At 43.3% G+C, this 27,448-nt stretch overlaps 1 long non-coding RNA gene across 1 annotated transcript; it reads right to left on the bottom strand.

The window, feature by feature from the left end:
* Positions 1-281: 281 nt before the first annotated feature.
* Positions 282-14,648, bottom strand: LOC125156522 (uncharacterized). Its single transcript, XR_007148643.1, has 3 exons — positions 14,365-14,648; positions 3,694-3,975; positions 282-524 (listed from the first exon to the last, which is right to left on the bottom strand). It is a non-coding gene; the product is annotated as an uncharacterized LOC125156522 (long non-coding RNA).
* Between the last annotated feature and the right edge of the window lie 12,800 nt (positions 14,649-27,448).

Below are 27,448 nucleotides of genomic sequence, written 5' to 3' on the forward strand. Positions count from 1 at the left end.
GGGGGGACGCACCAGTATTCAGAGGCAAAAGCCTTGTGCTAACAGAGGCTTTGAATTCGCCGTCACTTGGCTTCAGCATATATATATCTAGGAACAGAGGCAGGACAATATTGAAATTCTAGCCTCTCTCAGCCTTTTTCTAACTCAACCAAAGTAACAGTAATCTTTAAGAGCACCATCTTATAGGATTATTATTATGATTAAATAAGATTGCACAAAAGGAAATGTTTTGAACTCTCCAAAAATGTAAGTAATAATCTCAAATTCTAAACTCTTCCCTATTCCAGTTTCCTCATTTGTTAAATGTTAAAAGCTAGTCATGAAGCATTGGCGGATGGCTAGATGAACAAGAAGTAAAACCCAACCAAATAATCGTGTAACTGAGAGCAGATCTCCTTGGGATTTCTCCAAGGCCTCATCATGAACATATGCCTTTGCTGAATGCTGTGCCTTCAAGGGGCTGAGTTGCTCGCCCGTCTTCTGTGCTCTTAGTTGGAGATCTCCAGGTGATTCCATAGCAGGATCTACACCAGAGGCGGAAAGAAAGGGGCAGAGCATGAGTTCACCCCTTGCCCGAGCCACCAGTCCTGACTGCCACACGGCAAAGGAGTGCATGCACAAAACTAGCGACTGAGAAACTGACACCATCTCTGAGGAAAATCACAGTGGAGGAGGACAGCGGACTCGCTGGCACTTGTCAACCGCCCTGCAGCCACATACAGGAAAAACTTCAAGGCATGGGCCCCCCAGCAAGGGATCTTCTCCCGCATGTCGCTTGTCATTTGTTGGTCCCACAACTACTTTTCAAGCATCTACAATATGCCAGACCCCTCTAGGCTCTAGACATGTATCAGTGAATAGAAAGCCCTTGTGCCTGCCCCAGTCCCAGAGCCACAGTGAGAGGAACCCTCCCACTCAGGTTTAAGCTTCCTGAATAGCGAGGGATCCGGATTTCCCATTTCTTCATTCATGAACCTTAAGGGCATCTCTTACTTAAGAACACTAGCAACTAACGCTAAAAACATTCATTTTTCTCAGCATAACGCCATCTAATAACATACTGACAACAGACAGTTCTTCCAGTTAGCAGGCCTCCGGGCCTGCCCAGCCTCCTGAGGAGGTGCCATGGGCTCCTTCCTGCTAGCCTGAGGCCAAATGTTGCCTCTCTAAGCAACCAACAAAATGGCACTCCAAATAAATTCTTTTGACTCAGATTATCTGTCTGACAAAAGGAAGCTAAGAGCAGCAGCTGGGGTGGGGGAGACTTCTATTAGCATTTTAAGGTACAATGGACTTTTTCTGTCTATTTTTATGGGCCGGACTCGAAAACATCACTTGATTAAATTCACATTTCTCAGATAGGCAATTGTAATCACCCCTAACTAAATTCTAACAAATTCCATTCTGTCACAGAGTCCGAATCGCTGAGCTCTACTGAACTTCTGTGTGATGGGTGGGGACGCCAGCAGCTCATCAGGCAGAGAGGCTTGCGGGAGGTGACTTCACACCCCGTCTCCTGCCCCCTCACCTGGTATGATTCTGGAGCACAGGGTCCACAGGCTAAGCCTGCCTGGAGCAGCCCTGAGACAGGAAGGACATCAATATTCTCTGCAGGACGCCGGGCCCTGATGTGCTCCAGCCACCCCCACTGCAGGGTACGGTTTCAACCCCAGCGCACCATGTAATTCACTCAGTCAAAAGCTACCTGGGGCTGTGGTTTGAAAACTAATGGCCAAAGCCACACAACTTCACAGGTTATGAGCAACGTTTCTTAAAGAGACGAAAAAGAATGTAGTAGAAAATATCAGAGTGCATTGCACATAGTAAGGTTAAGTAGTGTTTCGTGACACTTGTCCTTCCGGTAGGTAGGTGGATAGGTGGTACATCGTTTATTGTGGGTTGGGTCGTAACGCAGAATGAATTTCTACTGAGAATGCCGGTCGAAGTGGACAGACGATGGGTAAGTTATGCTCTCATTACTATTTTTTTTAAATGTTTTTATTTATTTTTGAGACAGAGAGAGACAGAGCGTGAGCAGGGGAGGGGCAGAGAGAGGGGGAGACACAGAATCCGAAGCAGGCTCCAGGCTCCGAGCTGTCCACACAGAGCCCAACACAGGGCTCGAACTCACAAACCGGGAGATCATGACCCGAGCAGAAGTCGGACGCTTAACCGACTGAGCCACCCAGGCGCCCCTCTCATTACTATTTTTGAATGAAGATATAATTGGCACATAATATGATATTAGTTTCAGGTGTACAACATAATGATTCGGTATTTGTATGCATTACAAAATGATCGCCACAATAAGTATAGTTAACATCGTTACAAAATTTTTTTGTTCAGGGGCACCTGGGTAGCTCAGTCGGTTAAGTGTCTGACTTTGGATCAGGTCATGATCTTGCAGTTCATGGGTTTGAGCCCCGCTTTGGGCTCTGTGCTGGCGGCTCAAAGCCTGGAGCCTGCTTCAGATTCTGTGCCTCTCTCTCTCTCTGCCCCTCCCCTACTTATGCTCTGTCTGTCTCTCACTCTCTCTCTCAAAAATAAATGAACATTAAAAAACATTAAACAATTAAAAAAAATTTTTTTTGCTTACGATGAGAACTTTTAAGATTTACTGTCTTAGTGGGGCGCCTGGGTGGTGCAGTCGGTTAAGCGTCCGACTTCAGCCAGGTCACGATCTCGCGGTCCGTGAGTTCAAGCCCCGCATCAGGCTCTGGGCTGATGGCTCAGAGCCTGGAGCCTGTTTCTGATTCTGTGTCTCCCTCTCTCTCTGCCCCTCCCCTGTTCATGCTCTGTCTCTCTCTGTCCCCAAAATAAATAAACGTTGAAAAAAAATTTTTTTTAAAAATTAAAAAAAAAAAGATTTACTGTCTTAGCAATTTTCCAGGATACAATAGAGTATTATTAACTGTATCCCCTATTCTGTACATCGTATCCCCAGGACTTATTTGTTTTATAACTGGAAGTTTGTACTTTTTAACCCCTTTTGCCCACTCTCCTCTAACCTCTCATCTCTGGAAACCACCAATCTGTTCTCTGTGTTCGTATCTCTTTATTACTGATTCCTCCCTTTTCCCATTTTGCTATTTTCAAATCTGTTTTTTTTCAGTGCTGGAGAATAAACAGTGTGCTTCACTTCTCATTCTCTTGTATTCGTATTCCCCAAAACTATCAGTCCTACCTGGTTGGGATTTTTCCTGCCTTGAAGAGGTAATTCCAAGACATATTTTGCTTTTTAAGATGGGAGTAGCCTGGGTAAATAAGTGTCATTCACAAAATTCCACACATTTTGCAGAACTTAACAAACTTATTACACACACACACACACACACACACACACACACACACACATTTTTTCTTTTTCTGGTCAAGGTAGCAAATGGTAGAATGTTTTTAGGATTTGGCCTGAGATTCGTGAGAGTCCCATGCATCGTGGCACCCGCCGCTTTTAGGCTGCTAGGACTCTGCATATTTACAAAGGCCCTCTGTGGCCATAGCCTGACTGACCCGATGGCCCTCCAGGATGTGCGGTGGCTGAAACAGATCCACTGGCAGTAACTTTGCTGCAGCCAATGGGTTAATCCTCCCTGAGCTGAAGCCTGACATGGTGTGAACCATGAGCTGCGCTCACAGCTGTTTTAGCATTTCATGAGCCTGACAAGAAGCATTTATGTCTGACCTAAAGCTCACCTGTTGCAACGTGACTCCGCGTCATTCATTCACCCTGTCAGATGGTCAACAGATACTTTTCAAGCCCCTGCAGTGGGCTCACCGTTGCACGAGGCTCCCAGAAACCCAGGGTGCAGACGCTCAGAGCCCAGCCACGGAGACACCATGCTCATAAATCACAAGGCCAGACTGTCACTTGGGTGATGAAGGCAATGGGACTCATTGTGCACAGGAAAGGGACAAAAAGGGTTGGCCTCAGGAGGTCTGTTTTGGCTCATGGTGACGCTGGTGATGACTTTGAAGCTGTGGAGATGGAGACGGAGAATAGTTAGCATCTTCCCCCAAGAGTAATTTTCCCTAAACCTCTCCTTTGAGTCTCCGGCCCATATTCTAAATTAATTTTTCTTTTTATATCCACCTTTTAGCCCTTTCATCAATCCCATTATTGAAGTCTGTTTATTCTCCATCTCTCCCTCTACAAGGTAAGAAGCTCTATGAAAGTAGGGACTTTATCTATTTTGTTCCCTGCACTGCAACATCTAGTACATTACCTGGCAGTTAATATTTGTTCAATAAATGTATGTAGTCCATTTTCCCTAGGCTTCATTAGGCTAAAGTGGGGGCTGGGACTAATGTTTAAAATGAGTTCGTAGGATAAAATAAAACAAAACAAAAACAACAAATAAAATAAAATAAAATAAAATAAAATAAAATAAAATAAAATAAAATAAGGGTTCCTATTACAAATTATGAAACAGACATCTCACTCCTACCCACCATCACAGTATCTCCATCCCTACCAGGTCTCTCCTGCTTCTTTCTGAGAGTTCCCAAAGATGTCTTTCGTATGCTCAGGAATTAGTTGCTGTAGGTATGGCCACCACACTAGAAACCTCAACAAGCTGAATGGGTTCTGTGTTCTGTGACACCCTCCATGCACCAGAGCCATGGCTATGAGCCACAAAGAAGGGGGAGGAACACCTCCCACAGCAATATAGCTTCGTGCTATATATTTGGAGGATTTGTGATCAAAAGACTCCTTCCCACATTTACTTACAGCTCCTTATTTTCCCCTGGATTCACCTACGAGTCCATGAACAGCTCATCTAAAGGCAAGGGGCAGTCTTCAGTATCCCTTCTCTCTGCAGAGCACTGAGACTGAACTTGTGAGCTCAACTCTTCTCTAGGGTAAGGGATTCCCATGAGGCTATTCAGTGCACCCTTACAAGAGGAACCGCTCCATTAGCCCATCAGCCATTACTAGGCACACCTAGACTCCAGTGACCATGTTCAACCTTGAACTTGAGAACCACCACTAAATCTCTTCTTTTAAATAGAAACTTGGGCTGGCATAGAAACTTATCATGAGCTTGACCAAGCCTGTGTATCTGCCATTCATATTTTACATAATATTCTGGAGCTTGTGTGTGGCCAGGAAGTTCAGCGAATTAGATCACAAATCCAGATGACATAGCCAGTGGCTAAATCCTGTGGGAGGACACTTAGCTTTTCTCCAACCCGTGGACATTCTGCCAGTTGAGCTATCACAAAGGCAGCTTTGAGGGTGTGGAACTAACAGAAGATACCACCAATCCTACCAATACAGCTGCTGCGAACAGACCCAGTGTTACTCCTCAGATCAGAATAGTTCACTCCACAATGTCTCAACAGCATGCCAGTCAATTTGCACAGGACGCTTACAATTAAACTTTAATGATCTACTACTGTGTGAGTGTTTTATCCACAAAAGAAATGCATATGTAACAAAGGCAAATCTCAGCTATTTTTTGATGGCTTATTCAACAATCAACCACTAGTTATTGACTGCCTACTGTGTGTTAGAGTGGCTTCTCGTCATGGTCCTAAACAAAAGATAACAAGGTCACCATTGTTATCCATTGTCATCCAAATGTTACACCATTGTGTAGCTTACTCTACATAAGAGCATACCATAAGTAAGAAAACAGATAAATAGCAAGGTAATTTCAGATAATCATAAGTTCTACAAAAAAAAAGTAAGCAGAGCAAGATGGCATAAAAGGTGCCTGGTCTTAGCTGCCCCAGATCATTTACACCCCCCATCTCCCTTGCATTCTCTAGTATATGTGCTGGGAAGATAAAATGCTTATGTTCCAGCATCCCTTACTGCTAGGGATAGTGTGACCCAAGGCCATGAGTCCAAGTGGAACACACTGAGGAGGCCCTCCCTGCCCAATAAAATGCAGAGCCACATAAGGAAAGACTTTGATGCTTTGAACTCTCCCTCCTTCTTGTTTGGGACCTAGACATAATGCCTAGAGGTACAGCAGCTGTCTTGTGACCTTGAAATGATAATCGCAAGGAATAAAGTCAAGATGTTAAAGATGGCAGAATAGAAAGTGAGGAAGAGTCTGAGTCCCTGATAGCATCATTGAACCTTGAACAACCTTGACCTAACTACCATGGATGTCTTAATACGTGAGACAGAGACTTATCAGTTTAGGCCTATACCAGGTTTATTCTTATTCATAGCCAAACACTTTCCTAATTGATAGATGGACATGAGGTTGTGGGTCGGAAGATATTCTAACCAAGGTGCTCATGGAAATCTTCTCTGAGAAGATGATATTGTAGTTGAGACCTGAATAAGAACGAGACAGTCATGTGGAGATCTGGGAGAAAGAAATCTAGGCAGAAAGAAGAGCAAGTGCAAATGCCCTGAGACAGAAATAAGTCTGCTGTGTTCAAGGACTAGGTTTCAGTGTGCCTGGAGCATCACAACAAAGGGAACGGTGGCCATACTGGAGGTCTTAGAGGCATGCAGGAGCTAGACCACGGAGACCCTCAGAAGTCATGTCAAAACTCTTTTAATTTCAAAGAGATTTGAGATAGATGGGTTTGAGATACACTTTGGAGGGAAAGCCTTCCACAAGACTTACTGCTGAATTCAAAGTAGGATAAGAGAAAATAAGGAATTAAGGACAACTCACAGATTTTTATCCTGAACAATGGATGGAGCCATTACTTATGTAGGAAAGAATGTGAAAGATCTAGGCAGGGAAAGGGAATTGGAGTGCATATGGAAGACTGTGTACATATTAAGTTAGAGATGTCCATCAGAATTGAATTGCAAGGAGCAATGTTGTATGGAAGCCAGATCCATGAATCTGAAACTCCAGGGAAAAGTCAAGTCTGGAGTCAGAAGTTTGGAACCACCTACATACAAATGGCATTTAATCATGGCTATGGACGCGCTTTCCTGGCCAGAGAATGCAGATAAAGAAGGAAGTTTCAGCCTGGGGTATGTCAACATTTAGATGCAGAATGGAGGTGAGCATGCCAGCAAAGGGGACCGAGAAGGAGCATTCAAGGGATTCAAACAAAAGCCAGGAAGCTCCGAGAAAAGGGTGTTTTAAGGAGAGTCATTAGCTCTGTTGAATGATGCTAAGAGGCTGGGAAAGTGAGACAAAGAGGCTGTTGGATTAGTTCATCGGATGTATTTGGTCATCTTGCTAAGAGCAGTTCCAGAAGACAGGAGAGGCTCCTGCCTGACTTGAGTGGCTTCAAGACAAAGTAGAGACCTCTCTTGAGTCCAGAGTAGCTCTGCTATGAAGGGGGGTGGAGAAAGGGGGCAGTGGATACAGGATGTTTGGGTAAATCGAGGATCTGGGAGGAGTTGTTGGTTACAAGACAAGTTCTGTTTGGACAGCAAGGTAAATGGAGTGAGGCGGCAGGGTGTGATATTTATCGAGCTCCTAAGACATACTAGGCACTTTACACATTCCAGTTCAATCCTCCCAAGGTGCCCACGAAGCTGCCATTTTTCACCTTCTTTAAGGACATGAGGGAGGCACTATAGCACACCCATTAGTACTGCAGGTTTGAGTCCAACAGAACCTGAACTCTGCTGTTTGTTAGCTTGTGGCCTTAACTAGTTACTAAACTCTCTATGCCCCAGTTTCCTCATCTGAAAAATGCAGATAAAAGCAGTACCTACCTCAAATGATTGGTGTGAGGAGGAAAATAAAATCATCCATGTAAACCAGGTCCACAAGCTTCACACATAGTAAGTGCTCAATAAATATTAGTTCTTCTCAGAGATGGGAAAAGAGTGCCTCTGAGATTAACTGTCTTCATTTATTGAACAAATATATTAAGCTTCTACTTTTTGTTAAGCACCATGTGAGGCCAGGGAGTATAGCCATGGACAAGATACGAAGTGTCCCTGTCTTCATAGAGCTTAGAGTCGATGATGATAATCATAAGACTAATAAAACCAACAACAGCCAACATGTATTTACTGCGTGCCAGGCCGCAGAGTTTTCACAGTAGTGAGTAACAAAAGCAGAATCTGTCTTTCTCCAATTTGTCGTTCTATTATGTCATCCTTCCCAGGGGTATCATTTTACCAGGAGAAAGAAACCCAACTCCAGTGACATAATCCTGTGGCGTGAGGACATGTTATTGAAAGGAAAACATTAGAGGTGATGACTAACCTTCCTTGCTTTCTCCACCATTTCCCCAAGATGCTATCAGAAACAGGTTGTGAGGATTGTTTTTCTCTGCATCCTGCCACACGTCCCCTTCCCTGGTTTCTTCCCAAGTTGTTTAACCAATGACACAAATGCGACAGGCCCCATGTCGCCTTTGGGTGAATCAAAGATCAGTGTTATGGGGTGAATTGTGGCCCCTTCAAAATTCATATGGTTGAAGTCCTAACTCCCAGGATCTCAGAAAGTGACTGCATTTGGAGGGAGGGCCTTTAATCAGGTAATTAAGTTAAAATGAAGTCATTAGGATGGCCCTACTCCAATATGTCTGGTGTCCTTATAAGATGAGGAATTAGGGGTGCCTGGGTGGCTCAGTCGGTTAAGCGTCCAACCTCATCTCAGATCGTGATCTTATGGTTCGTGGGTTGAAGCCCCGCGTCAGGCTCTGTGCCGACATCTCGGAGCCTGGAGCCTGCTTCGGATTCTGTGTCTCCCTCTCTCTCTGCTCCTCCCCCACTGGTGCTCTCTCTCTCTCTCAAAAATAAATGAACATTAAAAAATAATTTTAAAAAATAAGAAGAGGAGATCAGGACACAGACAGGTACAGAGAGAAGACCATGTGAAGACACAGAGAAGGTGGCCATCTGCAAGCCAAGGAGAGAGGCCTCAGAGAAAAACCAGCCCTGCCAGCAGCTTGCTCTCAGACTTCTGGCCTCCAGAACGGTGAGAAAATAAATTTCTGTTGTCTAAGCCACCCAGTCTGCGGTATTTGTTATAGCAGCCCTCGCACACTAATACAGTAAGTAAAACACGCCACTGGGAGAGAGGGCAGAAGGGTCGGTGGGGGGAACAGTGCAGGGCAGTGGGAGGCAAAGCCAAAGACCAGGGAACTGAGTACTTAGAGGAGAAACTGAGGCATTGAGCAAGGGCTGCGGGCTAGGGAAGTGAGGACAGGAAGGAAGGAAGTGATGGCGTAATAAAAACAGGAGAGTTTCTAAGACTAAAAAATATCCCATTTCAATATCCCCTGTTAATTCCTCACTAGATATTTCTCTTGTACTGTTTCACATAGATATTTAAAGTGAGACTTATAGGCAAATGAAGCACAGGCAGGAATTTGATCTGTTGCAGTGCTTAAATAGATCATGCTGAGAATACATGGCAGGCGCCAATGATACAGGTGTGAAGGGGGTGCACTGCTCCTCACAGACATCAGAACTCATACGGTCAAGACAGTCTTCCTGGAAGGCCGGGTTTATCGCTGGGTGCTGCGGTTACCCACGGTATTTGTCACCTTCTCTCTGTACTTTCCGACCTCCTCAGCTGTACCACGTCATCGTGCTTTCTCTGTAGGTTTGATCTCGGTGGGTTTCATGTTTTTAGAAATAATCAAAAATCTTTTAAGCATTGCTTGGTTGATGAGGTCGTTGACCAAACCGAGAATTGTACTTTTGGTCAAAAACAAAATGACATTAAAAAAAAAAAAAAATGAGACTCGTTGGAGAGTACTCACCGACTACTTGAGGACAAATACAGGGGGAATTCTGAAACTGTCCTGAGCAGGACAATGTAAACAGGAGTGTGTTCTCCCAGGATGAATATAGGGAAAGACAACAATCCTTCAAACAAATTAACTGATGTATTTGTTTAAAATCTCATCTCCTTTCTTCAACGTGACGCCTGACATGTTGCATTGACAACCTCACGTATTACACTGGAGAATCCCATGCCTAAGCTAACAGACACAATGTACAAATGTGCTAACGGTAACACACAAATAAGAATATGTACCAGATGTCAACAGTAAATGGAAACCTGATCTCAATTTAATAAATATTCTTCATAGAAAAATACATCTGACCAAGAAAAAAAAAATCTTTAAAATTCCATCTTTAATATTGGGTTAGAGGAGAAATAAAATGTTCTTTCTTATATTCAATACATTTTCATTCAAGATACTGTTTTGCTAAATTGCTCAAAGTATAAGGGAGAGGATAGTAAATGCTTGTAGGGAATAAGTCTAAGGTAAATTTACAAAAAAAAAAAAAAAAAAGAGCATTTCTCCTCTCAAAAGAAGCTCCTTCTTAAAAGTTAGAGAGGGAGGGAGCCAAACCATAAGAGACTCTTAAAAACTGAGAATAAACTGAGGGTTGATGGGGGGTGGGAGGGTGGGGAAAGTGGGTAACAGGCATTGAGGAGGGTACCTGTTGGGATGAGCACTGGGTGTTGTATGGAAACCAATTTGACAATAAATTTCATATTTAAAAAAAATAAATAAAACTGTAATGGAAAAAAAAAAAAGCAGCTCCTTCTTATCACAGTATCAAGTCCTGATCAAGGAGTCAGAAATTTTGACTAATCCAGAATTTTGGTCTCACCCTGTCACTAAGACACTGTGTATTCCTAGGCAGGTCCCTTAAAGACCCTCTTCAGCTCTCACAACCTCAAGATTAGAAAAAGAGTCACACAGTCTACCAAGTGAGTCAGCCAGGTGCCCCTCCCTACCTCTCTCTTATCTGGGCTACAAAAGTCCCTTTTCTAGGCTACAGGAAGAAATGAGCACCTTTAGTCCCTAATCACATGAAAGCATGTCATTTCTTTCTACATAAAGAAATACCATAAAAGTTATACACCTTAGTTAACCTTCACATGTTAAATCATGAGAAATGATAATAAATTTGGTTCACTGTTATAAAATAAACTCCCTTCCTAGCCCTTTTGTCTGTTTGCTCAGTTCAAAACTTGAACAGTATGATCAGTTTATATTTCTGGCATTCACATAAAATCAGTACTTCATAAATATGAATCATGCTATTAACTGCATGTATGCTGATGTTGTCTAATTACTATCATTTGCATACCACACAGCTCTTAAATAAGTCAAAAGACTAAAAGGAAGTTTGGAAAGTGCACTGCATATTTCGGTCTGCAAGTCCACACGTTACAACCTGATCTTTAAACATAAGTAACTTGATCTTGAACATATGTAGGAGAGACTTTCTACTTTCTAACCATTCCCACCCTAGTCAGCCTACAAACTCAAGGAGAAACTTATAAATAACCCCATGCAATAGGAAGAAGACTATGAATTTGTTTTATTTTAAGCAGAATGAAGATATTTTGAAAACATTTTTAAATTTAGAAGTCTTTTTTCACATGAACTGGATTAAATTTTTTTTTCTGTTCAAATGAGGGGAAGCAATGGTGGTAAGTTTTCATTTAAATATAGAAAAGCAAAGGGGCGCCTGGGTGGCTCAGTCGGTTAAGTGTCCTGCTTCCGCTCAGGTCATGATCTCGCGGTTTGTGGGTACAAGCCCAACAATGGGCTCTGTGCGGACAGCTCGGAGCCTGGAGCCTGCTTCGGATTCTGTGTCTCCCTCTCTCTCCGCCCCTTCTCCGCGCATGCTCTGTCTCTGTCTGTCTGTCTCTCTCTCTCTCTCAAAAATAAATAAACATTTAAAAAAATTAAATATGCAAAAGCAAACGGATCATGGAATGAAGATTATGACTTCTGTTTATATAATATTTGAGATAATAAATGATGTGAATCCTTGAGCATCAAAGCAATCAAAAACTACATTATGTTGCAAAGTAGCTTTGGTCAGTGTTTTTAATGCTTGGATTCTAAGAAGGGTTGGCTGTGACAGTGGCCATCCACTACATAAAACTCTAAAATAACAGCAATCATATAATAGACCTGGCAGGGGCAAAGCCATTAAGAAATATGCTTGTAGGGGGGCCTGGGTGGCTCGGTCAGTTAAGCATCCAACTCTTGATTTTGGCTCAGGTCATGATCTCACGCTTCGTGGGATGGAGCCCCGCATCAGGTTCTGCGCTGACAGCACGGAACCTGCTTGGAATTCTTTCTCTCCCTCTCTCTCTGCCCTTTCCCCGTTTGCACACACATGCTCGCTCTCTCTCTCTCTCTGTCTCTCTCTCTCTCTCTCTCTCTCTGTCTCTCTTTCTCAAAGTAAATAAATAAAAACAAAAAGAAATATGCTTGTAGAAGTTATCAACAGAAACTATCTCCTTAAATGATATCCAGCTTTAACCATAGCAGTTTCTTCTGGAGGCAGAAGTCTTATTTTCTTCTTTCACAATAATTTATTCTAAACCAAGAAGCCATTTGAGAATAGAAAAACACCCCAAGAATGTTTATTGTTCTACTCAGACGGAGAATCCTCAGTGAGGAAAACAACAAGAGTTAACAGTATACTCATTTTTAATACTTCTCGGGTAAACTTCTCTGGCTATTCTGACTTCCCAGTATTTCCTCCAAGCACATGTTGGTGGGTCCACAGCAGTTCTCAAAGTGCAATTTCCTGGACCAGGAACATCAGCATCATCACTAGGGAACTTACTAGAAATACAACTTGCCACATCTCACCCAGCCCTACTAAATTAGAAATGCTGGTGAGGTGCCCAAGGACATTTTTTTTTTGACAAGTCCTCTGGATGCTTCTTTTTAAAAAAAAAAAAAATTTTTATTTATTTCATATTTTAGAGGAAAGAGAGAGACAGAGTATGAGCAGGGGAGGGCAGAGAGATGGAGACAGAATCTGAAGCAGTCTCCAGGCTCCATGCTGTCAGCACAGAACTTGACGCGGGGCTCGAACTCACAAACCGCGAGATCATGATCCGAGCTGACGTCGGATGCTTAACCGACTGAGCCACCCAAGTGCCCTGAGAAGTCCTCTGGGTGCTTCTGATGCTCCCTGAAGTTTGAGAACCACTTGTCTCCAGCACATGGCCGGCCTGACGTTCACTCCATTCATTTTTCCTTCCTGCGAATGCCTTAAATCCCAATCCTCCTCAAGTCTGGCCCAGTTATTTCATCAAACTTTGACAACTTCCTTACTTGAAACAGCACCTAACATTTACATACCACAATTAAGTATCAACTGTATCTGAAGTGATTTGAGCCTGCTGTGTCTTATATTGTCCTCTACATTTTTTCTTACCTATGTCTGTTTTATCGTTTCAACTGAATTGAAAGCCTCTTGAAGGCAGGAACTATGTCTTATTTTACTTATTTTATTATTCTTCCCATAGCATCTGTCCGTGCTCATGGTCTTTTCTTCTTCCCGTCAACTCCCATGTATCCAAGTTCTACCTACGTTTCAAGTTTGAGCTCAAATGGCACTTTCAATGACCTGCCTTCTTCTCTGCATGTAAGTATTTTCCTTCCTTGGAAAAACCAAAACTTTATATCTTTTTTGTTTGCTGCCTCATATTACAGTCATTCGTTTGTGTCTTATCTCTCTCATCATTGAAGATGGAGATAATTATTCTAAACCACTGGGTTTTTTTAACCACTCTTTAAAAAAAAAAAGAAAGAAAGAAAGAAAATAATCTATCATGCCTCAGGGTAGGCATGTATAATTAGTTTATTTTCCCCCAATATTTATGACTCTGATTTTGGGTAATCCGACTATTTACATAGGAAGTAACTCTCACATTTCAGAGATACAGATACTGTATTTCTCCTAGGCACATTGTGGGTCTGGAAGGGGGTCTGTGCGCTGGAGACAATTGTTACAATTTGTGTGGTCTAATAAGTGGTCTCAGAAGATTAGACATGAAGTAATGGGAATCTGCAGGAAATCGAGCCATAAGGAAATCAGGGCGACTTGAAGCCACATTGCTAAGGAAGAAAAGAGCCTCACCCCAGGGTAAGGACCAGTAGCAGAAGGCTTAATTGTTACCATGTCATGGTGTGAACCCACTGTGTCGCTGCCTGAGCTAATGGGAACCTGATGCAGCCAGCTTCCTGAAACCCGCCAGTCCTGACTTCAAACACGGGCAGCCCATCCTGCAGGATCAGGCAGGCTGGAGTCACAGGTTTATTTCCTCTCCCACAAAAGAGTATCTCCCCGCCCCCATCCCCACTCCCCCATCAGCGAAAATGGGCTACAGCCGCCACCCTGGCTGGGTTTGGGGACCACCCCTCCTGGTTTCCCCATTTCACACTTAATTCTAACCTCTCCCCCTCCCTCCATGAACCTTCCAGACTCCTCTGATTAGCAGACCCAGGAGCGAGAGAAAGTTCACAGGTCGTTTGCCAACAAATCCCACTTGGCCAACTGGGAGTGCATACCAGGTTTTCACACTCGTGTAGTGAGATCAGGTGTTGAGAATTCATCCTTGATGGGAACGGGCAGTGCCAGCAAAGAGAATCGGTGAGTCAGCTGAAAACTTCGGGGTCTGGCTCTCAGGTTCCTACCTGTGTTTTTCACTTGTTTTGCCACAGGTCTCTTAAGGAGAAAATGCCGAAGTAGCAGGCACAGAATCCTTCCGTTTATGTGACTGGAAAAGTGTTTACAGTCCTCGGTGTCTGGGGTCAGCCCAAAGCCCCAAGGCAGACAAGTATTGTACCAGGGGCCGTTCTGGAACTTAAAGCTTCCCGGGCTCTTTCTCTGACTCCAATTCCCACAGGCAGCCTTGGTGTTTTGCCTTTGCCGAGATTTCTGCGGTTCCCTTTTTCACATCCCTTATCGACATGTAAACTCCACACTAGGGTGAAAAGGTAGGTGTTTAAGATAGACGGCAACAGCTGGGATTAACTGCCTCTTAAAATGCTGTCTTAATGAAATGCATCTCTTTATATTTGGGGTATTTGTAAGCACAGAATGAGAATGAAACCTGAGAAGATTACGTGATAACCAGACTATATCCTGTCAAGAGGGAGAGTGTTTCTCCAATAACACAAAGATGAGCTTCTAGATAGCCTACCAGATAGCCTCCTTCCGCCCAGCGTCTCCCATCGTAAATCTACATTCTTACCCCGTTTTTTTTTTGTAGATTTTTGAGGCTAGAGCTCATTTCCCTGGAGAGACAGGCCTAAGGAAAGATCTGGAATGCCTCCAGTTAAAAAAAAAAAAAGCCACCATTCTGCTTAATCAACATTTGCTCCATCGGAATCAATATCCTGCAGAGGGTGTTTTTCATTGTTCTCCAGTCTGTTTGCAGGTGGCAGAGCAAAGATTCCGTACGTGATAAAGATTTGCTGAAAAGGAAAAGAAAATATTCCTCAGAATAGCAAACACGCCTCCCAAACGCTCCTTTTACCAGTGAGCTTCCTTTTACGAGATGCTCTGTCTGGCTTTGCACACTCAAGAAACTTCAGTAACCTGACAACACCTCTCTTCCCAGAGTTATCTCCTGTTTCTCACTGAAAGGGCTCAGCCCTTTCCCTTGCGTCTAAAAAGTTATTGGTCCTCTCTAAACCTTAATTTCTCTATCTTTGATCATAGTTCCCTACCCTGTAGTTTGTAGATGAAAAATAGCGTGTCTGAAATTACTAGCCCATGCTGGACAGTCAATAATAGACTCCCCTACTCTACTTAATTTATCCACGAATAGAGAGGAGGCAGATAGGTTTTAGAATCAGAACTGGGTTCAAATTCTGACCACTTTTCATGAAGTGTCTGTTGACGAATCCCTTAACCCGGAATCCTCCCTGAATTTCAGTCTCCTCATCTATAAAAAGAGGATAATGGTCTCTCTCCTCGTTTCAGAAAGAGCTGGTAAGAACCAAAGGGACAAATATAAATCTTTAATAGACAAGTATTGTAATTTGTATAGTTACAAACTGTAAAGCACATAAGTCTTGTGAATTATAGCCGTCAATATCTTCACGACTGAATAAAAATACCTTGAATGCTACTGACATCACAAATATACTTAAGAAAGCAAAGAAAAATATTGAGAAATTTTGAAAGCAATTATCTTGTTATCGTGTTCTAATTTTGACTGGTTTTATCAAAATTTTCACTCTTTGTGGAAGGCTTTTCTAGAGAAGTTGTGCCAACTGAGATCACCAGAACTCATGCTCTTGAGCTACAAGGAAGGGATCCAGAAAACGAAGGTCTCTTGAAGTTCAAAATATATGGATACCCAAATAATTTATGAAACTCCAGTTGACTAGAAGATTATTTGTGTTTGTGGCACTCATCTTTCTCTGTTTGGGCTCCCTCGGCTTCCTGAAAGAGATCAGGGCATTCTGGGGTCCAGTGTAGGTGGAACAGCTGGAGATCCTCCTAGCCTCCTGGTGTCACAGCTTATCAGTGTTGATGGACAGAACACATAAGGCCCTGCCTGCCTTGCTGACCAAACAGAAACACACTCCTCTTTTTCTACTGGACTCTTTGCTTCTTGCAAAGGAAAGAGCAACTTCATTTATGACACTGAAATATGAAGCAATCAATGCGTTCATGTCACCGGGCAATTTCCACCTCGGATGTCACTAACGTAATTCTATGACTTAACCCATTTCTTTGGAGCTGCAAAGTCTAACCCAGCCAACTTTTGATCATCTTCAAAAGAAACAGCGTAGACTTGATGAAAATCATACGCACACGAGACCCTCCTTTTGATTCCACAGGAAGAGAAGTGTGAACAGTCTATGAATTGAAGAATACACATATTAGATAAAACAAATACATATGATATAAATGGCATACGCCCCCCCCCCCCCCCACACACATACAATCCATGATTAGTAATTTTAAAAGAAGTTAATCTCTGTAAATTTTGACTTGGGGCTGAATAGTTCAGGTTTCCAAATATATATAAGATATGTAAGGTTTCAGTGGAATGCATTGCTTTTGTTAAGTTAATTTACATCTCAAATGAGAAAATATGCATAACCCTGAAGAAGTCTGAATGTACTTTCTCATGAGATCAATAAGTAAAAATCAATGAATTCATTTATTGTTCATCCCGTATTTAGTCAGTACTTACAGTATACCAAATGCTGTGCTCCTACTGAACATACATTGATGAGTCAAACAGACTTGGTCCCTACCCTCTGCATCGGCATTCTGATATTAAAACGGCATGTGCAGGGGCCCCTGGGTGGCGCAGTCGGTTAAGCGTCCGACTTCAGCCAGGTCACGATCTCGCGGTCTGTGAGTTCGAGCCCCACGTCAGGCTCTGGGCTGATGGCTCAGAGCCTGGAGCCTGTTTCGGATTCTGTGTCTCCCTCTCTCTCTGCCCCTCCCCCGTTCATGCTCTGTCTCTCTCTGTCCCAAAAATAAATAAACGTTGAAAAAAAAAATTAAAAAAAAAAAAAAACGGCATGTGCAGCTTCACTGCCGTTGGTCTAAGGAAGGAGAGTCTGGTAGAAGAAAACTATCTCCACACTTATGGTAACCTCCACCTTACACTAGACCAAAAGGCAGGAGAGAGTCTACTTTGTCACTTGTCAAGGCAAATCTGAGGCTGTCAGAGCAGCAGCCTGGCATAACCATTAAGAGCACAGGCTCTGGAGTCAAACTGTCTGGGTTGAATACTGGCCTCTCCTCTCTAGTTGTATGCTCTTTGGCAAGATACTTGATCTCCCTGTAAATCTGTAAAAAAGGAGCCATATTAATACCCCCCTCCTAGGGCTATTATAATGATTAAGTCAAAACATATAAAGTGGTTAGAACAGTGCCTGGAAAAGAGCAGATGCTCAATAAATGCTGGCAATTGTTTTTCATATCTGACCTCATCTCCCATCAGGGCTCCGCACACAGCCTGGGGTCCAGGCAGGGTTACCTCCACTCTTCACATCTGCCACAATTTCCCTGGCCTGCCCTCTCTCCACAGTCCCTCCGTCCTTGTACACATGGTGTTCCATCAGCCTGGAGAACCTTAGTGTGTCTTTTGTTCGCAGCAAACTTTTCATGTATCCTTCAAGGCTTGGTTCAAACTCACTTGCTCTGGAAAGATCTCCTTAACCCCCAACTGCCAGTGGTTGGGTGCCTCTCTGCTCTGCTTGGCTAACAGCTGTGCGTAATTCCAATTCGCTAACACACACCGGATTTGGAGTGCGTACTTGTGTGTTCCATCCCACCAGATGGGGGCTGCTGTGAAGCCATAGAGAGACTCAATCAACCTTTGTTAAATGAACAAATAAATTAGTAAATTGACAGAGAGAGGAAGGAAGGAAGGAAGGAAGGAAGGAAGGAAGGAAGGAAGGGAGGGAGGAGGGAGGAAGGGAGGAAGAATGGAAGGAAGGAAGGAAGGAAGGAAGGAAGGGAGGGAGGGAGGAAGGGAGGAAGAATGGAAGGAAGGAAGGACCCCTGGAACAACCTAATTGGGACATTGAATTGTAACTTGTGGGGCAGGCAGTGAGATAAGCTCCCTGAAGAGCTCTGAGCCTAATGATTATTGCCTCCTGCAGACTCTACAGTGCTCTGCTACTGGCCTGAAGACATTAAGGGCAACCAGAGATTGAGCTAAAAGCAGAGAGCAGCTAAATTTTTATATGACTTTACCCTCCACAAACTCTGACCACACCAGAGACCTATAAGCAGTCTTAACATAGCATCTGCACCAACCCTCTGTCTTTAAGCACATGAATGCCTGCATTTCTCAAGAGGGATGGTTACCCATAGCTTTTTTCACATCTGGAAAGTGCACAGTTCCCCTTGGTAGCACTTGCTTTGGGATACTTCTCAACAGAAATGACATTTCTAAAGCTGCAATTCAAGCCCATGATTGCTGTCCTCAAAATTAGTTCACTTTTCATTCTCTGGTTCACCAACAGCATGTCATTTCGATTAACTATTTGTACTCCCAAGAAAGAAAGAAAGAAAGAAAGAAAGAAAGAAAGAAAGAAAGAAAGAAAGAAAAGAGCTTTCCACTACCAAAGACCCCAGGCACGTCAACTCTTTCCAAACACTCACACGCCAAGAAGGGAGAGGGAAAATATTATGTTTGAATATCATGTGGACTAGAGTGCTGTAATGAACCAAAAATCACTGAGAACTCGCTCACTGAGATCTCTGAAAAGGGCAGGTATTGTGTTCATTGGCATAGAAATTTCAACTAGCAAGAGCTTTTAATTTCCCCAATCTGAATAGAAACAATTAAATGTTAGAAAAACAAAGTATAGTTTTTCAAGTTTCAAAACAGAGATCTCCATATCCTTTTATTTTCTCTCTCACCTTTCTTAGTCTCCCTCATGTGAACTCACTTTGGGCATGTAATGAGCTATACCCATATCTTGATGTCTGGTGCCCAAGGTGATGGGCTTCCATTTTAAGGTATAAGACTTTCTGATCACTGTCCTTAAAGAAGGTTCATTCTGGTACTCACTTATTCATTCAGTAATTATGACTGGCCTAGGTCAGACGTTCTCCTAAGAAAAGGGGATAAGATACTAAACACAATCTGCCCTCTGCCCTGGGAAAGTTTTGACTAGTTTGTAATTTCCTGGTGGGAGACGATTTGCATGTGTGTACCTAACTTTAAATGAAAAAAGCATTTTGAAAATTTTCCACAGGAATTGAAAAAATTTTTGTAAGTAGGCTTCACACCCAGCGCTGAGCCCAACGCAGGGCTTGAACTCATGACCCTGAGATCAAGGCCTGAGCTGAGATCAAGAGTCAGAAGCTCAACCAACTGAGCCACCCGGGAAGCCCAAGAATTGAATTTTTTATAAAATTTAATTTTTTTTCATTATTGAATAACTTTTTTTTAATAAAATTTAATTTTTGATGATACGAGATCCTTGCATCCTCTGACATTATATCTAGAATACAGTAGGTACTCTGCAAACATTCTTTTTCCCCCCACCATTGAAAGTCAAGTCACGTTTAAGATGAAATCGGGGTCTTGATACTTCTGGCAAAGCATCAAATCTTACTGCACTGAGAAGCTGTCTAGTAGAGAATATAAAATCATGGTCTTTGGAGATGGCCTCATCTGGCTTTCAAAGCTGGTTCTCTCTGCCACTCTGTAAAGCAGTAGTGATGGAAAAGAAAGTTGCCTTAAGCATTCTAAGCCTTAAGTTCCTCATCTGAAAAATGGGAGAAATAGTACATATTTCATTGAGATGTAAGTTTACTTGAGATAATGTATGTAAAGCTTTTTTTTCATAAAAGTCTGGCATCAATAGGAGCTATTATTTAATGTAAATAATCACCATCCCCAATATATTTGCTTTGGGGGAAGAGCATATATATATATATATATATATATATATATATAGCGGGGGGGTGGATTCTCTTAAGGCAAAGCATGCCTATAATTTGCAACGAAAATCAAATCCAGAGTGGAGGACTGCGGAATTCTGGCAACCTGGTTATTTTTTAAGATGTATTATGACAACCACGTCTCCCCCCAGGAGTCTTCCCCTGCCCTATAGAAAGGAGTCTACACCACCACAGGCCAGTGCACACTCTTCCCAAGTGGTAGATGCAAATCTTGCTCTATTTTATCTAACTTCCTTATCCAAGAGGTTAATCAGGTCTGCCCTAGACTGTACGCTCTTTAAGGTTCTCATTTATGCTTTCTCTCTTAGTTAATATGTCCTCCTAGAACACTGCCTTGGGAGCATAACTTCTGGAAGCCCAGTATCAACTGGCTGGACCCACCCCAGGAAGAGCCATACTCCACTCCCAGGTAGTCAGGTGAAGCGCACTGTGTGGGCACACCCACCTGCTTCTGTGTGTCCTCTCCCCATTACTATTTCCATTCAGTTGCATGAATCAAACACCCAGGTTGCACTACAGCACAGTAGACAGAAGACAATGCATTTGACTTTGCAGGGCCTGTGGGGTTGAGGGAAGCCAAGCACCTCCCCCCACCCCCTAGCTGCCTGTAAAGTCACCTTTGGAAAATCTTTAAAACAGTACTTCTTAAATCTTGGGGAGTCTTGGACTCTTAAAAAGCTGTTGAATATATAAGAGCTCTCTTCCTGGGGCTGTGGAAAATATATAACATTTTTACATATACATTTTTAACATAATTTCAGATGATTCACAAAGTCCCTGCAGTCCTTCCATGTGCCCTTTGGGGTATCCCACCTAATCTAGGAGAATCCAAAATAGCACCTGAGTTCTCAGGATTCTAATTGTCTCTTTTTTGTGAATCCCGAGAAAGCCACCAAAGTGGTGAGCCCCTAAGAATTCAAACATTGAGTGGGAATCCTGCTCAGTAGACTGTCTCTGTTCTGGGTGTCTCTCTCTTTTACCGAGGGGTGATAATTCATCCTACTGGGGACATCCTGGCTGGTTTCCTCAGGCCCAGACATTGTGCAAACTCCAGAAGCTTCTGGGTCCAAGAAAAGGCGCATTATGCAGAAAGCACACGGCATCGGAATAAACACAGATCTTTAGTGAACAGTGGTTTGAGGTCATTTTCTCATCAGCCACAGTAGGCTCAAAATTGATGTGCAAACCACAAGATTAGGGAGCGCTGGGCAGCCTCGGGGTTGTTTTCTGTCTGGTTCAAGGGAAGCGGCTGTAGGAATTTCTGCCTCCAGCCTCTTGTTGAGTGACAGGAAAAGAAAAAAGGATCATTTGAAGGCTCCTCGATTCAAACGGAGCATACAGAATGCCAGGCCCTTGCTGCCCCGGAGAAAGCCACTCTGGTGCCAGCTTAGGAGCAAATGTGTTCCCACTGTCTCCTGGAAAGGCTTTCCCCACCCCTGCTGAGGGAGTGGATTTCAAAGCAGCTGACTTCTTGCCCTTTTTAACAGGACTGCAAGTGTTCCCGTTTTAATTCTAAAACTTTCCTCCAAGTTTCCACTCCTCCAATGCGCCCGCCCCCCCCCACCCCAAGAAAAGCTGGTATTCTGGGTCACTGAAATGGCTTCAGGTTATTAAACAGAGAAAGGAGATGAGAGGAACAGTTCCTAACAGCAAACACAGTATCGAAAGCTCACGTTGCATGTTAATGAAATGCTGTAAAACATCAAACCCTAAAGGTAACAGGGAAAGCCACCAAAATCCCTTCTGGAGTTTGCCTCTGCAGCTGTGAATCTAAAAATTCCAAGCCTTTCCCATACTGTTATTCACAATCATGCTTTCCCTCCTTTAAAGATACACACAGACGCACTCCCAAGCCAGGGTGTATTTTCAATGCTGACCGCCCGTCCCATCTCTCCCTGACCCCATGGAGCCTTTCAGTCTAAAACCCCAGAGTCTGCGGAGCCTGGCCCACACGCTGGGGAGAGGTATCCAGTAATTAAGTTGGCTGTTAGCCTCTGTGAGCTGACTTCGGTATTTCATCGCAGCTGCCTGCCTCCGTCTCCCTAGCCGCCCTCCCACATCTTCCTACGAGACCGGCTGTGTGTGTGAAGGAGGTGCTGTTTCCCACAGCTCTGATCTAATTCAGCTGAAATTCAATCTCCGTGTGACCGACCTCAGCCAGCGCTCTCCCACCCGCCGCTAGGCTCCCCTCTCCGGGCTGGGTGTGCGGCCCATTTACACCCTAGTCCCGCCGCCTCCCCTCCACCGGCCCCTGGGTATAAACTTACGGTGTCAGTGGGCCAGCCTTGGGGACTTGCCTGCTGCCCGGAAGCTCACCCCTCGTCCCCTGTGCTCTGAGGGGAGACACCCTATACCTGCCACTCAGCGGCTTGAATGGGGCTTGTGAGTTCTCCCTGGAGAAAAGGCAGCTGAGCCAGATGAGGCTGAGAACCCGAAACAGATGTAAAAGACATCAGGCTGAGTTTTCCGTGGATCTTCAATGCCCAGAAAGATTTAGGAGCCCTTTTAACCCTCTTTTAACATAGGCTGAACTGGGCTTGTTTTATAGCAAGGAAACAAGCTTGGCAGTCATCCAGAAAATCACCGGAGCCACAGGGCCAAGCCCTGGGGTCTGCAGACCCTTGGCTTCCTTTCTTTCTCCTCCCTCCCTTTAGCTTGATCCTTAGCCTCTGCATTTCATGGGGACATTCCACCACAAGTTCTTTATAACTTTCTATCCCCAGGTAGCCCAAAGCTACCAGTGGCTCTGACCCTAAATGGTGTTCAGTTTTGGTGTGCATCTATACTGAAGAAGGAAATTGTAAATATCTTTTAGAAAGGAGATTGCAAGGGGCCAGCACTGGCCAGTGATGCAGTGGCCCTGGCACTTTTTTCCCCCCTTAATTGTCAAGTAATCACATCATACTGCATCAGGCGCACTTTCTTTTGATGGAGAACGCTTTGAACTTTGCTTTGCACTTCCTGCAAGAAGAGGATTTCTACCTCAGGGCAGGGAGGCACAGGAAGGCAGAAGTTTGCGGGCACTTTTTACAAGCCTTATGAAGCTAAAGGGAAGGGGCTTAGAAAGGCGTTGTAATTAGGAATGATGTGTCAAGGCAAGCAAGCACCTCCTGAACCTGACCCTGCTCGTCCCTTCATGGGCTGCCTCAGGAACCTGGGAAACTCAGTGCAGGTTTAGCACTGGGCAACCAAGCCATTTATTTCCCAATGCAGAGAAGCCCAGTGACCTTTCAATCTTGAATTCATTTTACTGCACACAGTGGAAAAGTGATGGGCAGTCACACCTTTATTTTACTATTACTATTTTTTTATTTTTATTAAAAAAAAATTTTTTTTTTAACGTTTACTTATTTTTGAGACAGAGAGAGACAGAGCATGAACGGGGGAGGGGCAGAGAGAGAGGGAGACACAGAATCGGAAGCAGGCTCCAGGCTCTGGGCCATCAGCTCAGAGCCCGACGCGGGGCTCGAACTCACAGACCGTGAGATCGTGACCTGAGCGGAAGTCGGACGCTTAACCGACTGAGCCACCCAGGCACCCCTACTATTTTTTTAAAAAGCAATACAATTTACATGAAAAGATTTATTTTGGGAGATAGCATACCAGATTGCTTATCTTGATCTAGAGATAAGAACAGGCAGGTGGGGCTGGAAAGTGTTTCCCTCACCTCCTCCAGACTCCCAGAGTCAGGGTCATGCTATCCTGGACCATCAAACCTTAATGTCCAATATGGGAAGAGAAACGCTCTATTTAAATTCAGTCTTTCAGAGCGAGTTTAGAGATTCCGGTGTCTCTATTTCTCTCCAATCCCTTTTTTGGGAAAGTAGGCAGAGATGACCAAAGTAAGAGAAATCTTGAGCACTAAAAGCAATTTTTTTTTTTTAAACTTATTCTGCTCACAGGCTGTATCATGAAGGGAAGGGTCATAGAATAAAGAAACATGGAGTTTGGGGGAGGAGGTTCACCCCTGCATGGGGAAGGGGAAGATTCCTACAGCCCAGCTCAGAAATAATAGTCTCCCTGAGTCCTGAGAAAACTGCCCAAAATGTTAACACATCAATCTTAAGGAAACAAGCCTGGCTTTTACCGACTTAATTTCATATAATTATTTCAGAGTTTGAGTCTTTACAAGAAAGAGGGAGTGGAGGAGAAAGATCGGAAAATTGAAGGGGATGAGCAGAAGAGGAATGAGATTTTCTTTGTTTTGAAGATTCCTGTTCCATCCCCCCCAACCCACCCCTACCCCATGTCCAGGGCTCGGTCTGTGCTTTCATCTTTTGGGAGCAAATGCACAGCACACCCAACAGCATGTGGAGTAGCTTGGAAGGTACTGGTTTCATGTCAGGTCTGTTTTTAAGGGGCACTTTGATAAAGCTTTCTCTTGTGTCTCAGGTCCTAGAAACCAAACGTGCAGTGAAATACGGCTAGAAGACCTGTCCGCCACTCCTGACTCCTGGCCACCAAGTTATAGTGTAGTTTGTCCAAGTCACTAAGTCGTAGGAGCCCAATTGCACCTCTAGAATGGAGGTAATAACACAGTCACACCTCCGAGATACTGCAGGTTCGGTTCCAGACCACTTCAATAAAGCAAATATCATAATGAAGTGCATCAAATGAATGTTTTGGTTTCCCAGTGCGTGTAAAAGCTATGTTTACACTATACCATAGTCTATTAAGTGTGCAAGAGCGTTCCACCTAAAACAATAATGTATAATATATCTTAACTTAAAAATACTTATGCCACAAAAATGCTAACCATCATCTGCGTTTTCAGTGAGTCATAATTACTGATCACAGAGCTCCATAACAAATATAATAATAATGAAAGAGTTTGAAATATTGCAAGAATTACCAAAACGTGACACAGAGACATGAAGTGAAAAATGCTGTTGGGAAAATGGCACCAATAGGCTTGTCTGACGCAGGGTTGCCACAAAACTTCAGTTTGTAAAAACAAAACAAAACAAAACAAAACAAAACAAAACAAAAAAAACAAACCCACACTATCTGTGAAGCACAATAAAGTGAAGCATAATAAAATGAGGTATGCCTGTACCTCCCCTGTCCATTTCAGAGGGTTATATTTAGGAAAATACTTTGAAAGGCTGAAAATGCTGCTATGAAAATGCAAGATATTATTCTTACAATAATAAAGTTTAACTATGATCAGTACTCCACAAGTATTTCAATAAGTTTAACTATTACTAATATTCACATAAGAGTCAGAACCATCGAATTTGGTAAGTAAACACAAAACTTAGCCATCATCTAGTTGATTTAAAATGCAAATTACAAAGCCCCACCCTCCAGAAACTCTGATTCACCAGGTGTAGAGTGTAGCCAGGAATCTGCATTTTAAATAAGCACCTTGGCAGAGAGGAAGCAACCCAACTTAGCAAAGCACTTCATTTTGCAAAATGGGGACATTTCTCATCTCCCCGCTCTCTGACCATGCCTATGCTCCCACTGAGCCTGGATGTGAGAAGACAGCACGTGACTCTCACGTCCCTTCATTAATAGTTCAGAACCTAGGCCAGGAAGGACTGGAAAGAAACAAAGCAGATTGGGGGATTATGTAGATGGGTTTGGTTTCCCTTTAATGATGAGAAAAATGCACGTCTGCTCTGAGCAGATGATAAACTGATCTAGAAAACGTTGCACAAGTGTTCTTTGCTAAGCTGCAGGGTTCAAAGTCAACAATATAAAATAAAATATGCCTCCATTTAGTTGAAAAGGACTTACGTTCAAGGCATTGCACAATGGGGCTGGTATGGGTTACTCTGTCAAACGGCCCAGTTCACTTAGTTGGCTTTCCACAGCACTTTGACAAAAGAGGACAATGAGAGAGAGGGATTTCGCTCTTGTGGTTGCACTTTGTTTTTGCACCTGTGGGGTGTGTGTGTGTGTGTGTGTGTGTGTGTGTGCGCGCGCTTTAATGACAATAGCTTGAGAACATCATGATAACATTTTTAAAGATAGTCAGTGAAACAGTTTGCATGTGAAGTTGGGATAATGAAATGAAAGGCCTCTCAGAAAAAGAATCATTTCTTAGTAACCATTGCCTGTTCTGGAATAAAGTAAAAACAAAGAATGTAACCTAGAAAGAAGTTTCTAGAGATGGCTCCTAGAAATCTAACGGTAACTCTTCACCAATGTCAAACTCATTTGTCTTGCAACTTTCCATTTCTAAAATCAGCCAAAAAAAAATTAACTGAAGATGGCCTCTGGGAAACGAACAAAAAAGAAATCACAATCTACTCGGTTTAGTCATAGACAATTCTCAGGTCTGTCTTCATCACCCTTTATACACACAAGGGCACATGTGCATATGTGTGTGCATATTGGTTTTCTACGCTCACAGTAAACACTGAGAATTAGAAAACCAGGGTAGAAGGATTTTCGAAGATAGATACACTGATAACTGGAAGTGGTAGGTAGGGGCCTGATAAAGAGGAGGAAGACAGTCTCTTTCAAAGTTTACAAAATACCTTCAGGATCACAGAAATCTAGGACCCTTTGTCCCCCTCAAAAGACCCTCAGGGCTCCGGTGTGCTGCAGCAGAGTAGAAAACCTTTGTTCATGGTAGTGACCCGAACACCTCAAGAAAAAGTTAAATTATGTTCTATGTTCTCTGTTTAAGAAGATACTAAACAATGTATTTTGGAAAGATTTCCATTAAAATGGTTAAAATGAAAGAAGTTTCCATACTGAAAGTGGGAAATCCTTACCCTTTCACGAATTCAAAAATACTTCTTTTCCAAAATTTCTGGATAAGCAAGGTTTGTCTAAGGAGGAAAGATTAGGGATGGGGTGGGCGGGTGGGCGGGGGGAGGAACAGCTGTTTTGAGTTAAACAAGAAGCATGTTAATGACAACACGGGACTCAGGAAGATACTCAGGTTTAGCCTGCTGGTCAAAAAAGTAATGCACTAAATGGTTGAATGAAAACAATTATTCAAGGTCTGTGATAATGGACATGAGGAGGGAGATTCAGAAGACAGCACTGACGAATGAGGTATTTGTGGCATAAAACCAACCTCCCCAAGCCTTCAGTCCACAGCGGGAATCAGAAGCAGGCGACAGAGCACATACATGGGGTGCAGGAGATGGCCCAGTCTAACTTGCCAACGTTTGGGCCTCACAGAGCATTTTCTGAGAAAGCTGATAATCTGAACTGCAGACAAGCCATGGCAGGAACAAGAGGGGAGAAAAGAAGATGCTTTCAGCTAAAATATTAATGATAAACACAAAATGTCATGATTGCTGCAAAAGTTATAGGCACCAGAGACATGTAGAAAAAAAAACACAGTCAGTAAGTCATTTT

Source organism: Prionailurus viverrinus, chromosome F2, assembly GCF_022837055.1.
Source record: "Prionailurus viverrinus isolate Anna chromosome F2, UM_Priviv_1.0, whole genome shotgun sequence".
Taxonomy (NCBI): domain Eukaryota; kingdom Metazoa; phylum Chordata; class Mammalia; order Carnivora; family Felidae; genus Prionailurus; species Prionailurus viverrinus.